Source organism: Vulpes vulpes, chromosome 6 (genome assembly GCF_048418805.1).
Source record: "Vulpes vulpes isolate BD-2025 chromosome 6, VulVul3, whole genome shotgun sequence".
NCBI lineage: Eukaryota > Metazoa > Chordata > Mammalia > Carnivora > Canidae > Vulpes > Vulpes vulpes.
The window spans coordinates 130868022-130883182 of NC_132785.1; the positions used below are offsets into that span (position 1 = coordinate 130868022).

Sequence of the window (15161 nt, forward strand, 5' to 3'; positions counted from 1 at the left end):
CACGAACGATGCACATGCTCCAGCCTTTCCACTTCGCTGGGAGTCTCAGAAAGCAAATGTTCAACCTTTTATTATTATTATTTTTAAATATTTCATTTATTTATTCATGAGAGACACAGAGAGAGAGAGAGAGAGAGGCAGAGACACAGGCAGAGGGAGAAGCAGGCTCCATGCAGGGAACCCGACGTGGGACTCGATCCCGGGTCTCCAGGATCACGCCCTGGGCCGAAGGAAGGCAGGTGCTCGACTGCTGAGCCGCCCAGGTGTCCCTTCAACCTTTCACTAAATCAAACAGGAATATCGTGCATGAAATGACGAAGGCACGGAGCGGCCGGCGGAGCGTGAGGGTGCGGCCCGGAGCATGTGCCTCCGCCCGGCCTGGGCACGGAGGCCACCGTGTCCTCCCAAGAGTCAGTTCTGCAGGGTTTTACCAAGGCAGGTTGCGCTTGACGGTCACCGTGGCCGCAAGAGAAAACTGACAGTGACAGAAGCCTCGAGAGGGGACGTGAGCGAGCCACATCTTCGCGGCCCGTTTATGAGGAAAAGAATCTTTACTGTCTCGGCGACATGCGGCTGAACACGGGGGCTTCGGGAACGGCTGGCGGGCAGTGTAGACAGCCAGCAGGGGAGGCTTTGGGCGGGGCCAGGAGGCCAGGAGCGCGCGGGTCCTGCCCCGACTTCCCGCCGGGCCCAGGTTTTGTGAGCCGCACGCACGCACATGCTCCCCAGGTCACGGGGCTGTGACATGGAAGGGTGCAGCAGGACGGACGCCCCGAGGGCGCTGAGGATGTGCTGCCACTGCCTGGGGCGAGGCTCTGGGCAGGTGCTGTGCGGGCGGGTGGTCGGCACGGGGCAGGGGACAGCAGGCGGCCTCCCCGCCGGGGATGCTTGCTGGGGCTTGGCCCGCCAGAGGGGACCCTTTCCTGGCAGTGCCCCTCACCTGGGGGAGCCCCGGGCGCGGGCACAACGTGCAGCGGCGCAGATGGCCACTAGGGGGCTCCCAAGCCTCACCTGTGCCAGGCCAGCGGGCGCCGTGGGCACCTTGGGCAGGACCCTGGCTCTGGCCGGTAGAGGCCTGGGGCGGTTGCCGACCCCCTGTTCTGGGAGGCGCCGGCCAGCGGGCTGAGGGCGGGAGTGTGTCGTGGCACCCGCCGTCCTGTGGTGCCCGGCTGCGCGGTGGGCTTGGGGGTCAGCTGGCCAAGGGCGGCCTCTTCCTGGGTGCCCGAGCGGCCGCGTGGAGCGATCCTGCAGAGCCAGACGCGGAGCGACGGCAGGTTGCTTCTGCCCCTGACTGCGGGCTGCCCGGCCCGGCCCGCCTCGCTGACCCTCCAGGCCGCAGCTTGAGCCCCGAGCTCAGCTCCACGTGAGCCTGAGGCCCGTGTCGCCTGAGCCAGAACCCGGCCCTGGCCGTGGGCGTCTGGCTGGGGGTGCGCTTCAGGGCCGGCCCCGTGGTGACACTTCAGAGCCCTCTGTGCCCGGGAAGCGTCCCGCTGGGGGAGCGTGGCCTGGGATGGTGCAGGGCGTCCTCTCTCACGCCCTGACCCTGTCACGGTGGGTCTGGGTGGGGGCAGCCGGGGCCTGCAGCCTGTGCTGTGGGCACCCGCACGGTGGCCGCCAGCCCTGCCCGGCAGGGTCGCTGGGAAGGTGGCCAGAGGTGCGGTCGGGCGCCCGAGGGTGGCCGGGCCTCTCGTGCTCACACGCTGTCCAGACTCAGTCCACATCCCGAGACACGGGAACCGGATTGCTCGGGCTCGTGAGCTGCGGTGAAGGTGACAAGGCGCCAGCGTGCACAACCGCCCGAGGAAGGATGGCACCGTGTCCAGCAGGTGCGGTCGGAGGCAGGAGCGTTGGCACACCCGGACCCCAGGGCAGGGGGTAAGTGTGTTGGTGTCGCCGAGGGTCCGGACGACTTGAACAGCAAAACACAGAACACACAGGACCACGAGCAATACAGGGCAGGGGACAGGAGCCGCAGAAGAGCCCCGCGGGGCACGGGGCGGAGGGGCGCGGCCGCACACAGGAGCCACGGGCCTGCGGAGAGGGTTGGGGTTATTGTCAGGTCTTCAGAAATTTTAAGAAATGTTGTATTTACGAGACTTTTAGATTCACAAATCGGGAAGGCAGCCCGGTTGCTCCTACTGCGAACATCTCATCACCAGGCGAACTTTGTCACCGTCTCCCGACTGGTATTGGAACGCTGTCCGCAGCGGACACCCGCACTTCCTTCGGATTGTCCTTTCTCTCTGTTCCGGGACCCCACCCGGGACCCGCGGGACATCCAGCTCCGCTGAGGCTGCTCCGGGTGGGACGATGGCTCCGAGGCTCCTTTCTGACGGCCTGGATGTTTGACGACAACGGCAGGACCAGGCTCCACGGGATTTGTCTCCTTTTCCTGGCACACGGGGTCACGTGTGTGGACAGTGTGGGTCCGCGGGGTCCAGGGGGCGAGCCACGGGGCGGTCCCGTGGCTCACCTGGCTGAGGAGTGTGTGCCAGCCTTGTCCCGGGAAGCGGACCCTTCGCTGCAACCCCCAAGTCTCCTGGGAGGACCCACCTGCAGGCCTGCGGTGCCCCCTCCAGCGGCTCACCCCACCCCGGGCGGGCGCAGCGCCCACCTCATCACTGGGATCCTCTGCCCTGGACACTGCTGCCTCCTCCCTCATGTGTCCCTTTATTCCCCGATTGGCTCCCCGTGGAGCGGGCTCAGGGGTGCACTGAGGCTCCGGGGCCCCCCCCAGCACGCGGGGCTAGACGTGTGGGGCCCAGCTCTGGTCTCGGGGCTCTCGGCTGGGACACGAGGTGCAGGTGGGACGAGGTGGGTGCCCTGAGGCCCTGTGGGCTCCCCGCCAGGATGGCCTGGCCCCCAGTGACCGTCCCTCCGGGGCGCGTCCAGGCCTCAGCCCCGGGCTGTGCTGCCCTGTGCCCCCCTGCTGCCCCCTGTGTGCTCCTCCAGGTGCTGGGCCTGTCCTGTGCCTGCCTGGTGTCAGGGCTTCCCCCCGGGACGGCTGCCTGGCTTCGGGCACCCCCCCCTCGTGTGGGATGTCCCCTCGGGGGCGCAGGCGGCTCTGGGGGGTGGAGCCATGGCCCGGGCCCTGTGACCTGTCTGGTGCAGGACGGCCACCGGGGGGCGCCCGAACCCCACGCTGTGGCCGCCCTGGGGCTGTTGAGCAGGCCCCGGGGTGGGTGACCCTGGGGAGCTGAGCCCTGTCCCCAGGCTGAGCCCCGCCCCTCACGGTCTGCGCCCAGAGCCTGACGTGGGGGCAGCTTCCCGTCGGCCTGTCCTGGCCTCGGAGCGGGGACGCTGGGCGTGTGCGGCCACGGCTGTCACCTGCGGGTCTCTCCGGGGGCTGAGAGCCAGGGGGGGGGTGCATCCAGGCCAGGTCACAGCACTGTGAGACCGTGGGTGGGGAGGGGCCGGGGAGGGCCCGGGGCTCCTGTGCGGGCACCGCCAGTCCCGGGTCCTGCCGAGGGCCCCCACACCCGGTGTCAGAGCCCCGTCCTTCCTCTGGCCTTGCCGCATGTCCTCCGCGGGGATGCCCGGCCGTGACCGCTTGCCCGGAGCCCGTGCACCTGAAGGCGGAACAGGCATGCCCAGGAGGGCCCGGGGGTCGTTGTGGGGGCCGAGGGCCGTGAGGGGGCCTGTCCTGGCTGTGGTGACACTTGCAGCACCCCAGCCACCAGGTGGGGCAGCGGCCCTCAGGCCGGGCTGGGCCTGGAGCCACCTGCACAGCGGGCGCACCTGCAGCGCCTCACCTGGCCACGAGGGTGCAGGCGCAGCACATCCCCCAGGAGCCCCTCCAGGGTGCCTGGCACCTGCTGTGGCCCGTTCCTCAAGGCTGCCTGTCCCCGGGCCCCCAGGGCCACCTCCAGTCGAAGGGCGGGGGGCAGGCAGGGATCCAGGAAACGCACGCTGCGTGGGCCAGCCCTGGGCCCCAGATGAAGCCAGCACAGCGCCCGGGGTGGCGGCCGTGCCCCCTGCCCCCTCCCCCCTGCCCTGTGCCCAGTCTGGGAACAGCCTGTCGCTGGCAGGGTGGCTGCGGTGCTGCTGACGGCCCCAGGGGTGCAGCAGAACTTGGCGGTGCAGGTGCCTGAGGCCGGGCCCTGGCTGCTGTGCTGGGGCCAGGCTGGGAGTGGGTGTGAGGGGAGCCTGCATGAGGCCAGTCCCGGGCACCCTGACCCCGCCCCAGGTCACCTGACCCCAGCCCCAGGTCACCCTGACCCCGGCCCAGGTCACCTGACCCAGGCTCATCTTCAACCCTGGGGCCCCAGGTCACTGCTTCAGGTCCCAGGCTCACTTGACCCAGGCTTCAGGTCTCCCTCATCGTGTCCCCAGGTCACCTGACCCCGGCCAAGGACACCTGACCCAGATCCTAGGTCGCCGGCCCAGGCCCCTGCCAGGCCAAGCTCACCTGCACAGCCCTGGCCGTGGCCCCAGGCATCGGGGGCGCTGGCTGCGCTCCTGAGGAGCACCCTGAGGGCAGTGGTTGGAGACCTCGGGGCCTGTCGGGCGCCCACTCCTGGCCGCCTGTCCAAGCTGGGCCTGCAGGGAGGCTCTGGTTGGTCAGGCCCAGACGGGGGCCAGCGCCTTATGTGGTGGGGGTGCTGGGGCCCCCGGGACCGCCACGTCTACACACAGCGGTGGGATTTGCCGCCCACGAGGATCCACAACTCAGGGTGAAAGGTGGCCCCTGGTTTTCGAGTAGTGACAGTAGTAGGTTCGGGGATGGCTCAGGCTGCTGACGATGCAGCACGCTGGGTTTTCGCGACCCCGAGGACCCTTCAGGTTTTCCGAGCAGCCACGAGCTGACGCGTGGTGAGGCCCCTGGCTGTGAGCCCCGCGTGCCCCGGCCCACGCTCCCGCCTGAGCGCTGCCCTCGTAGTGTCCGGCGTGTGGCCAGGGCTCCGGGCTCAGCCGGCCTCGACCGCAGGTGTTCGCTGGTGGCCGGGCTCCTCCTGGAGCACGGATGACTCTTGGGGGCCCCCAGCCCGGTCTCTGCAGCAGCCAGGCTGGGCGGCGTTGCCTGCCGTTCTCCGTTGGGGACCCCGGCGGCCCCGGCCCAGCAGGGCACAGATGCCAGCGCCCGCCTGGGCCACGGGGGAGCCCCCGCGGGGTGTCGCAGTCGCGGTCTTGCTGCTGTTGTGTGCGAAGCCCCCCTGTGGGCCCCGGGCCCTGAGGAGCGGCGGGGCCCTCGCGTCAGAGTCAGGGCCGCTGCGGGAGCATCGCAAGCGCCCCTCTGTCCACATACGTGCTGTTTACTTATTACTGCCCCCACCTCCAGGGGCAGAGCCAGGAGGTACACAGACGCCCGCACCTGCCCTCCCCGCGCCCACAGGTGCCTGCCCGCCGGCCGCACCCCTGCCTCCCCGCGGGGTGACCGGGCGTGCAGGGACGGGGAGGCCCCGGGGCCACAGGAGCACATTCCAGGAGCAGCGGCCCAGGTGGGAACCCGCACACCTTCGGGATGCGCATGCCGCGGGGGAGCCTCGTGAGGTCGCACCCACAGCCCCAAGGCCTCATAGCGGAAACGTCGGAGCCACGGATGCGCGGCCGCCCCGGACCGGCTGCACCAGCAAGGTCCTGCATGGCGCGCGGGTGGCGAGGAGCCCGGTGTGGCCCCCGCAGCTCGGCCTTGCTCCGCCCTGAAGCCCGGGGAACAGGAGAGCCCGCGCCGTCGGGGTCCAGGCTCGCAGAGGTGTCAGCGCGAGCAGCTTGGCTCGGGGTCCCGTCCCGGAGACCCGCGGGGTCGCAGCCCCTGAGACCCCTCTGCCTCCGTGGGCCTTCGCTTCTGGCTGTTGCTGGGCCGGACCTGGCCGCGGGCTGGCGCCGGAGGGGAGGGCCTCCAGCCTGCTCTCTGCCCTGTTGTGTAGACCGGGTTGAAGTCCCGGGGAACCGGCTGAGTCCCGGTGCGGACCGTGGGCGCGAGCGTGGGACCGGCTGCCCGGCTCCGGGGGGGAGAGCGGGTCAGGGCCCAAAGCGTGGCTTCCCCTGAGTGTGTGTCGCTGTTGCACCAGCACAAAGTCGGAACAGCTCAGGTCAGGCCCCCGGTCGGAGGTCGGGGCCGGCGGTGTGTCCTCTGCACCCGCTCAGGGCACAGGTGAGGACCGATCCGCCGACCAGCCCAGCGGGAGCAGCAGAAGTGGGGCTCGCAGGCCCGCCCAGAAGCAAGACGACGGGGGCGGCTCCCAGCGCCCGGATCCACCCTGGGCGACGGGGAGAAATGCAGGGAGGACCCACCGGGGAGCAGCCACCTGGGAGGACCCACCTGCAGGCCTGCGGTGCCCCCTCCAGCGGCTCACCCCACCCTGGGCGGGCGCAGCGCCCACCTCATCACTGGGATCCTCTGCCCTGGACACTGCTGCCTCCTCCCTCGTCCTTTATTCCCCGACTGGCTCCCCGTGGAGCGGGCTCGGGGGTGCACTGAGGCTCCGGGGGCCCCCCCAGCACGTGGGGCCAGCCGCGCGGGGCCCAGCTCTGGTCTTGGGGCTCTCGGCTGGGACACGAGGCGCAGGTGGGATGAGGTGGGTGCCCCGTGGCCCTGTGGGCTCCCTGCCAGGATGGCCCGACCCCGGTGACCATCCCTCCGGGGCGCGTCCAGGCCTCAGCCCCGGGCTGTGCTGCCCTGTGCACCCCCGCTGCCCCCTGTGTGCTCCTCCAGGTGCTGGGCTTGTCCTTGTTGGACCCTGGCTCACGGGTGCCAACGTGTCCTGGTGGACGCCCCAGAGACTCAGACCCCAGACAGGCAGATGCAACAAGCAAGAGGGTTTATTGGACGTTTGCGCAAACGGGCTCTCCGCCTCAGAGGTGGCAGAGCCCCGATTAGCAATTACAGGCATCTTTTAAAGGCAAAAAACCGCGGGAGTAGCATAGCATTCGGGTTATGACATGATTGATTTCTTTGAAGGTCAACACGACCAAGTTCAATGACTTTCCCAGTCAGGGTGAGGGGGGATAGTTTTTTTATCTCGGAAAAACAGAATGTTTTTGTTGCTTGAATTCATGGGAGGCGCCTGGATGAGCTGCCTCAGGGTTAGGCCTGGTCCCACTCACCGGGGGGGTGGGGGGGTGGGGGGGGTGGGGGGGTGGGTTTCTTCATTCCCTCCTCTTTGTTTGGACTGATTTTAACCTTAAAATCTTAGGGAACTTTTATTTCTTCAGTTTGAAGGGCCCGATATTGTTGAGTTAGTACCAGAGCTTGGGTAATGGACAATCTGTCTCGGATGAACTGGAGCAGCCGGGTGAGGATGCAGGGGCCGAAAGTTAGCAGCAGGAGCAGGATAACTAGAGGGCCCATAATGGTAGAGATTAGGGTGGTCATCCAGGGAGACCGGTTAAACCAGCCTTCAAACCAACCCTGCTGGGCCTCTCGGTCCCTTTGTCTTTTATTTAGCCTATCCCTGAGTTTGGCCATGGAGTCCCTGATGACTCCAGAGTGGCCTGCATAGAAGCAGCATTCCTCTCCCAGGGCCGCACACAGGCCTCCCTCTCTTAGGAATAGTAAATCCAGGCCTCTCCTGTTTTGAAGTCCTACTTCTGAAGGTGAGGTGAGGGACTGTTCTAACTTAGAAACGGACTGCTCTAGTGTCCGAAGATCCTCATCTACAGCGGCTTGGAGTTCTAAATAACGTTGTGAGCCCTGGATCAGGGCGGCTGCACCAGTGCCCACCCCAGTTGCGACCCCTAGTCCCAGCATAACGGCTAGGGTTAGGGAGACAGGCTCGCGCTGAAAACGGGTGGGATGTCTGTCATATTGATTTTGTAGAGTTTCGGCGGGGTGATAGAACACCCTGGGCATAACTGCACCATAACACAGAAGTCCTCAGAGTCATTTAGGACCTGAGCAGATATACAGGGGGTGAGGCCTTTGTTGCATGCCCACCAGGTTCCCGGCTGGGGCACCAGGTAAGAGTCAGTCCCTAAAATCAGGGCGGCAATATTGCAGAGTTCCTGGTAACCCGGGTGAGTAGAGTTAGCCTTGACAGTGATGTAATCCCAGGAGGAGGAGGGCCTCTCATCCTGTGTTTCCCGTAGTCTCGCACCCCCAATTTTTACAATGGCAGTGTTCCCCCCCCTCCACAGGTGGGATTTAGCCTGCGATCTCTGTGGTACTCGGGACAGACATAGAAGGGGAAGGTGCGTAACATGGCCCTCCTTAGGCGTCCCACATCCTCCCCAGGGGTCTAATCCTTTTCATCCGGGGGGCTTTCTTGGTTGGGGGCTTTAGAGGTGTCGGAATACCCCTCTAGGCCCCATGGGTTGGGGGCCCCTATGGTTAATTTACATAAGTCAGGATATAGGTTGGGCCACCAGGTTCCCATGGGAGTAGTTTTTGTTATTGACCTGACCTTGTCCCCCCCAGACGTTAATACCTGCCAGGTTAACTTTTTGGGGGCATGACGGTTACCTTTGGTGGGGGTGAAAAGCGCTAGGAGAGGTAGGAATATAACCATTGTCATTGAACAATTTTTGAAAGTCTTATCTTGAACGGGTTTTGGGTGCGGTGGAGCTTCCATTGGAGTGGCTCGCCCGGTCCGTCCTGGCTGGCATCAGCGGTGCTCGTTGATGGGGCGCGCTTGACGTGTGAGGCGTGGACCCAAGCAGCAATACCGTCTACTTTTAGGGCGGTTGGGGTGGTTAGTAGTACGGTGTATGGGCCCTTCGGTGGGACTCAAGGGTCCTGGACTGATGTCTCCTGACGTGGACGGAGTCACCGATCTGGAAAGGGTGTGGGTCGGTTGCATCTCCGGGGCGGTAGACAGCTGCCAGGGGTTTCCAGATCTGGCGCTGGATAATCTGGAGCGCCTTTAGCCTGTCCTGTAAACCGGGAGTGTTAGCAAGAGGGTCAATAGCAGAATCTAGTAAGTCCATCACTGGTGGGGGACCTCCATAGAGAATCTCGTAAGGAGTTAGTCCATGGTGCGCGGGAGTGTTCCGGACTCGGAACAGGACCAAGGGGAGGAGTTGGACCCAGTCTCTAGTGCCAGTCTCCAATGTCAATTTGGTTAGGGTCTCTTTAATTGTTCTATTCATTCTTTCTACCTGTCCTGAGCTCTGGGGTCTGTATGCACAATGTAATTTCCAATTTATCCCCAGTAATCTGGCCACCAACTGACTTACCTGGGAGACGAAGGCAGGGCGGTTGTCCGACCCTATTACCTTGGGCAGTCCAAACCGGGGGAAAATTTCTTCTAGGATTTTCTTGACAACCACCTGGGCAGTTTATCGTCTGGTGGGGGATGCTTCTGTCCCTCCTCCTGTGGGCCTAGTGCAGCTGCTCGTGCTGTTTCATCGGCCATCCTGTTCCCCTCTGCTACTGGGTCGTTGCTGTGCTGATGCCCAGGACAGTGAATTATACTCAATTTTCTGCTGTCAGTATAAATGTTGACCTTTTTGTCCTTAGTCTTTTTAGGGCCTGAGTTAGGGCTATAAGCTCCGCCCTTTGAGCTGAAGTTCCAGGCTCTAGGGCACTGGCCCAGATGACAGTTTTTTGTTTTTTTGTTTTTTTTAAATTTACCACGGCCTCCCCGGCTTTACGTTCACCATTTCGTAGAAAGCTACTCCCATCTGTGTACCAGGTTGCTTCAGCATCTGGCATAGGCTGGTCCGTCAAGTCCCCTCTGGTGCCATGGACCTCGGCTAGGATCTGGTGGCAATCATGCATTATCAGGGAGGGGACTCAGTTTCTGGAAGCAAGGTGGCCGGGTTTAGGGATGTAGCCGTTCTGAACCGTATCCACTCGGAATTCAGTAACATGGCCTGATAATGGGTGACCCTAGCGTTTGAGAGCCATTGATCAGGGGGCTGGCGGATGACTGTCTTTATGGCGTGGGGGGGTCACCACAGTGAGGGGTTGGCCGAAGGCCAACTTATCTGAGTCTTTTACCAGGACTGCCACAGCCGCTATTATTCAAAGACATGGGGGCCATCCTGCAGCCACGCGGTCTAATTTTTTTGAAAAGTATGTCACAGGCCTTTTTCAGGGTCCCAGTTTCTGAGTTAGGACCCCTTTGGCTATTCCTCAGCGTTCATCAGCATATAGCGCAAATGGCTTGGTTACATCTGGGAGGCTCAGGGCAGGGGCAGTCAATAAGGCCCTTTTTATTTTGTCAAAAGCCAATTGTTGCTCTTTTCCCCAGTGGTAGGGGGTGTTGGATTTCGTGAGAGGATATAGGGGAGCCGCCAGCTCTGCAAACCCGGGTATCCAGAGGCGGCAGAACCCGGCACTGCCAAGGAACTCTTGTAGTCCTCTGGCATTAGTGGGTGCTGGGATCAGGGCTACAGCCGTTTTGCGGCCCTCCGTCAGCCACCTCTGGCCTCCTTCCAGGAGATATCCCAGATAGGTCACTTGTCTCTGGCCTATTTGGGCCTTTTTGGCGGAGGCCCTATATCCCAGTTCTCCCAGTCTCTCGAGCAGGGCCCCCGTACCTTTTACACAATCCTGTTCTGTCTTAGCCGCTAGGAGCAAATCATCCACGTACTGCAGGAGGATGAGGTCCGGATGGTCAACTCAGAAGTCTGCCAAATCCTGGTGCAAGGCTTCGTGGAACAAGGTGGGGGAGTTTTTGAATCCCTAAGGCAGCCTTGTCCAAGTGAGTTGTCCTGAGAATCCCGTCTCAGGATCTTTCCATTCAAAAGCAAAAATAGGCTGGCTTTGAGAGCTTAACCTTGTGCAAAAGAATGCATCTTTTAGATCTAACACCGTATACGAGACGTGGCTCGTGGCTCGGGGGCAAGGTGCTGAGTAAGTTGTAGGGATTCGGCACCGTGGGGTGTATGTCCTCTGCCCTTCGGTTAACTTCCTGTAAATTTTGTACCGGCCGGTAATCTCCTGTGCCGGGTTTTTTTTTTTTTTTTTTTACGGGCAACAGAGGAGTGTTCCAGGGCGACTGACAAGGTATTAAGATGCCCAATTGTAATAGTCTCTGTATATGTGGCCGAATGTCCTCTTTGGCCTCTTTGCTCATTGAATATTGCCAGATCGATATAGGGGTGGCCGAGGATTTTAGGTTTATAATTATGGGTGGCTGGTTAACAGCTAGTCCCATTCCGGCTGTTTTCACCCAGGCCTGAGGGTAGTTAGTGAGCCATTCAGAATTTAGGGGCTGCACGGACGGTGGAGAGTCCTCGTGCAGCCGGTGTTCATCCTCTGGGCGCAAGGTCAATACCTGGAGGGGCTGCCTTTCTGCGCCAGTAATGGTGGCCCCTTTCTGATGAAAATAGATCTGAGCCCCTACTTTTGAAAGAAGGTCTTTGCCTAGGAGGGGTAGGGGCAGTCTGGGACCAGTAGGAAGGAATGTGTTACTTGCCCAGTGCTCAGGTGGACCTTCCATTCGGTTGTCCATCGATATAACTTGCCTCAGTTGCTCCCTGAACCCAAGACGTTTCAGAGCTCAAGGGTCCTTTTGCCTCAGTTAAAACTGAATGTTGAGCTCCCGTATCAACCAAGAAGGTCACTGGCTGGACCCTCACTTTAAGGGTTATCCGAGGCTCGGGGGGGGGGGGGGGCTCCTGGCCCTGACACCCCTAATCTTTATCTTTTAGGGACAGAAAGGCAATGGGCTTCTTTTTAGGTCCCTGCGTTTGGCCCTTCTTTGGACAATCTTTAACCCAATGTCCTTTTTCCTTGCAGTAGGCACACTGGTCTCGTTCAACCCGTGGTTTTCTTTTGTCTCCCAGGTCCTTACTCTGTCCTGACTTACTCTGCCCTGAGCCCTGTACTATGGTGGCCAGTATCCCAGTCAGCTCTTTACTACGTCTTTTATCTCTCTTATCCTCCCGTTCCTTTTGCTCTTTACGGATTCTTTCCTCCTTCTCCTCTGGGGTTTCTCACTTGTTAAAAATCTTTTCTGCCTCTTTCACTAAGTCCTGTAAGGTGTATCCCTGAAGTCCCTCCAACCGTTGTAACTTATTACGAATACCCGAGGCCGACTGTCCGATGAAGGACATGATTACATCTGGCTGGCGATCGTCAGCCAAGGGGTCAAAGGGAGTATACATACGGTAGCCTTCCATTAATCTTTCCAGAAAACCTGCCGGCGCCTCATTTTTTCCCTGCACTATAGCACGTACCTTTGCCAAATTGGTGGGGCGACGCCCTGCCCCTCTGAGACCCGCTAGGAGTACCTGGCGATAGAGACGGAGCCGCTCCCTACCAGCAGCCGTGTCGTAGTCCCAGGTCAGGCGAACCAAGGGGAAAACATCCTCGATTCCGTTACGCAGCTGGGTCGGCCTCCCATCCGCCCCCGGGACGCTTTTCCGTGCTTCGAGGTAGACGCGCTGTCTCCTCCGTGGTGAGGAGAGTCTGCAGGAGCTGTTGCAGGCATCCCAGGTCGGCTGGTGGGTCAACAGAATTGACTCAATTAACCCGGTTAGCGCCTGGGGGTCTTGGGAGAAAGTGGGGTTATGAGTTTTCCAGTTGTAAAGGTCAGAGGCAGAGAACGGCCAGGATTGCATCTGGCCACCTACCGATCGGAGGGGACGTGCCCGGGAGGTCCGGACGTCTTCCGACTCCCCCTCGCGCTCTCGTCGAAAGCGGAGGCGACTGGAGAGCGGGGGTGAAGCAAGGGGTCGCCTCTCTACCCCAGTAGAGTCGGGGGATGGAGCTGAGGGAGCGGAAGGAGAGGTAGGGCGGGGAATAAGGGGAGTGACGCAGGGAGGGGGTGGGGGTCTCGGCCCGATTCCCCCTGAGAAGGGGTGAAGCATTTTATCCAGGGGGGTGGGTTTTTAGCGAGATCATCCCAAACTATGATGTACGGCACCTGATCGAGGTGCCCCTGGGTCCTGGCTGAAAGACCAGGGCCTTCACCTGCAAGATAACACCAATGTTAAAAGTTCCGTCCCTGGGCCACTCTGAGGAGCAGAAGGTGACCCATTTTTGTCTTCTGACTTCGACCGAAAGGTTGTGTGCCCGGCCAGTGACTTCTTTCCAGTGATCTAGAGTGAGGCTTAAAGGGGTGGTTACAGTCTGTCCCATGGGTGTAGAAAAGAGGTGAGCGGGGAGGAAGAGGGCAGAGAGAAAGACACAGAACAGACAGACACACACAGATGACAGGCCCGGCGCGGCAGATTCAGATGGGAGCGGTCGCCAACAACGACCCTCCCTGAAGAGGAGGGAGTGCCGGGCTCCGTTCCTCTTCCAGACCACTCCGGAGTCAGACTCCGGAGCAGGACCAGAAAGACACAGAACAAACAGACACACACGAATGACAGGACTGGCGCGGCAGATTCAGATGGGAGTGGTCTCGAACAGCGACCGTCCCCGAAGAGGAGGGAGTGCCGGGCTCCGTTCCTCTTCCAGAACACTCCGGAGTCCGACTCCGGAGGGGGACCAGGGGTCTCAGGGCACGTCTGCCTCCCCCGCTGGCCCAAATACAGAGTACAGCGTCCTGCAGGCACAATACAGACCCGGCACAGACCCGGCCAGTCAGACAAACGGACGAGACAAATATGACATTTAGCGAGCTCCGTCTTACCTCCTACCTGTTTTAGGATTGAGCCTGGGGGCGTCTCGGATCCCGGACGAGCCCCCAAATGTTGGACCCTGGCTCACGGGTGCCAACGTGTCCTGGTGGACGCCCCAGAGACTCAGACCCCAGACAGGCAGATGCAACTAGCAAGAGGGTTTATTGGACGTTTGCGCAAACGGGCTCTCCCCCTCCGAGGTGGCAGAGCCCCGATTAGCAATTACAGGCATCTTTTAAAGGCAAAGAAACCGCGGGAGTAGCATAGCATTCGGGTTATGACATGATTGATTTCTTTGAAGGTCAACACGACCATGTTCAGGGACTTTCCCAGTCAGGGCGAGGGGGGATAGTTTTTTTATCTCGGAAAAACAGAATGTTTTTGTTGCTTGAATTCATGGGAGGCGCCTGGATGAGCTGCCTCAGGGTTAGGCCTGGTCCCACTCACGGGGGGGGGGGGGGGATGGGGGGGTGGGGGGGGTTTCTTCATCCCGTGCCTGCCTGGTGTCAGGGCTTCCCCCCGGGACGGCTGCCTGGCTTCGTGTGGGATGTCCCCTCGGGGGCGCAGGCGGCTCTGGGGGGTGGAGCCATGGCCCGGGCCCTGTGACCTGTCTGGTGCAGGACGGCCACCGGGGGGCGCCCGAACCCCACGCTGTGGCCGCCCTGGGGCTGTTGAGCAGGCCCCGGGGTGGGTGACCCTGGGGAGCTGAGCCCTGTCCCCAGGCTGAGCCCCGCCCCTCACGGTCTGCGCCCAGAGCCTGACGTGGGGGCAGCTTCCCGTCGGCCTGTCCTGGCCTCGGAGCGGGGACGCTGGGCGTGTGCGGCCACGGCTGTCACCTGCGGGTCTCTCCGGGGGCTGAGAGCCGGGGGGGGGGGTGCATCCAGGCCAGGTCACAGCACCGTGAGACCGTGGGTGGGGAGGGGCCGGGGAGGGCCCGGGGCTCCTGTGCGGGCACCGCCAGTCCCGGGTCCTGCCAAGGGCCCCCACACCCGGTGTCAGAGCCCCGTCCTTCCTCTGGCCTTGCCGCATGTCCTCCGCGGGGACGCCCGGCCATGACCGCTTGCCCGGAGCCCGTGCACCTGAAGGCGGCACAGGCATGCCCAGGAGGGCCCGGGGGGTCGTTGTGGGGGCCGAGGGCCGTGAGGGGGCCTGTCCTGGCTGTGGTGACACTTGCAGCACCCCAGCCACCAGGTGGGGCAGCGGCCCTCAGGCCGGGCTGGGCCTGGAGCCACCTGCACAGCGGGCGCACCTGCAGCGCCTCACCTGGCCACGAGGGTGCAGGCGCAACACATCCCCCAGGAGCCCCTCCAGGGTGCCTGGCACCTGCTGTGGCCCGTTCCTCAAGGCTGCCTGTCCCCGGGCCCCCAGGGCCACCTCCAGTCGAAGGGCGGGGGGTAGGCAGGGATCCAGGAAGCGCACGCTGCATGGGGCAGCCCTGGGCCCCAGATGAAGCCAGCACAGTGTCCGGGGTGGCGGCCGAGCCCCCAGCCCCCTCCCCCCTGCCCTGTGCCCAGTCTGGGAACAGCCTGTCGCTGGCAGGGTGGCTGCGGTGCTGCTGACGGCCCCAGGGGGGCAGCAGAGCTTGGCGGTGCAGGTGCCTGAGGCCGGGCCCTGGCTGCTGTGCTGGGGCCAGGCTGGGAGTGGGTGTGAGGGGAGCCTGCATGAGGCCAGTCCCGGGCACCCTGACCCGGGCCCTAGGTCAC

The 15161-nt window shown here is 62.6% G+C and overlaps 1 long non-coding RNA gene across 1 annotated transcript; it reads right to left on the reverse strand.

The window, feature by feature from the left end:
• Nucleotides 1-6928: 6928 nt before the first annotated feature.
• LOC140599435 (uncharacterized) lies at nucleotides 6929-13905 on the reverse strand. The gene is made up of 3 exons (XR_012002344.1): nucleotides 13470-13905; nucleotides 12063-12330; nucleotides 6929-12026 (listed from the first exon to the last, which is right to left on the reverse strand). It is a non-coding gene; the product is annotated as an uncharacterized lncRNA (long non-coding RNA).
• Between the last annotated feature and the right edge of the window lie 1256 nt (nucleotides 13906-15161).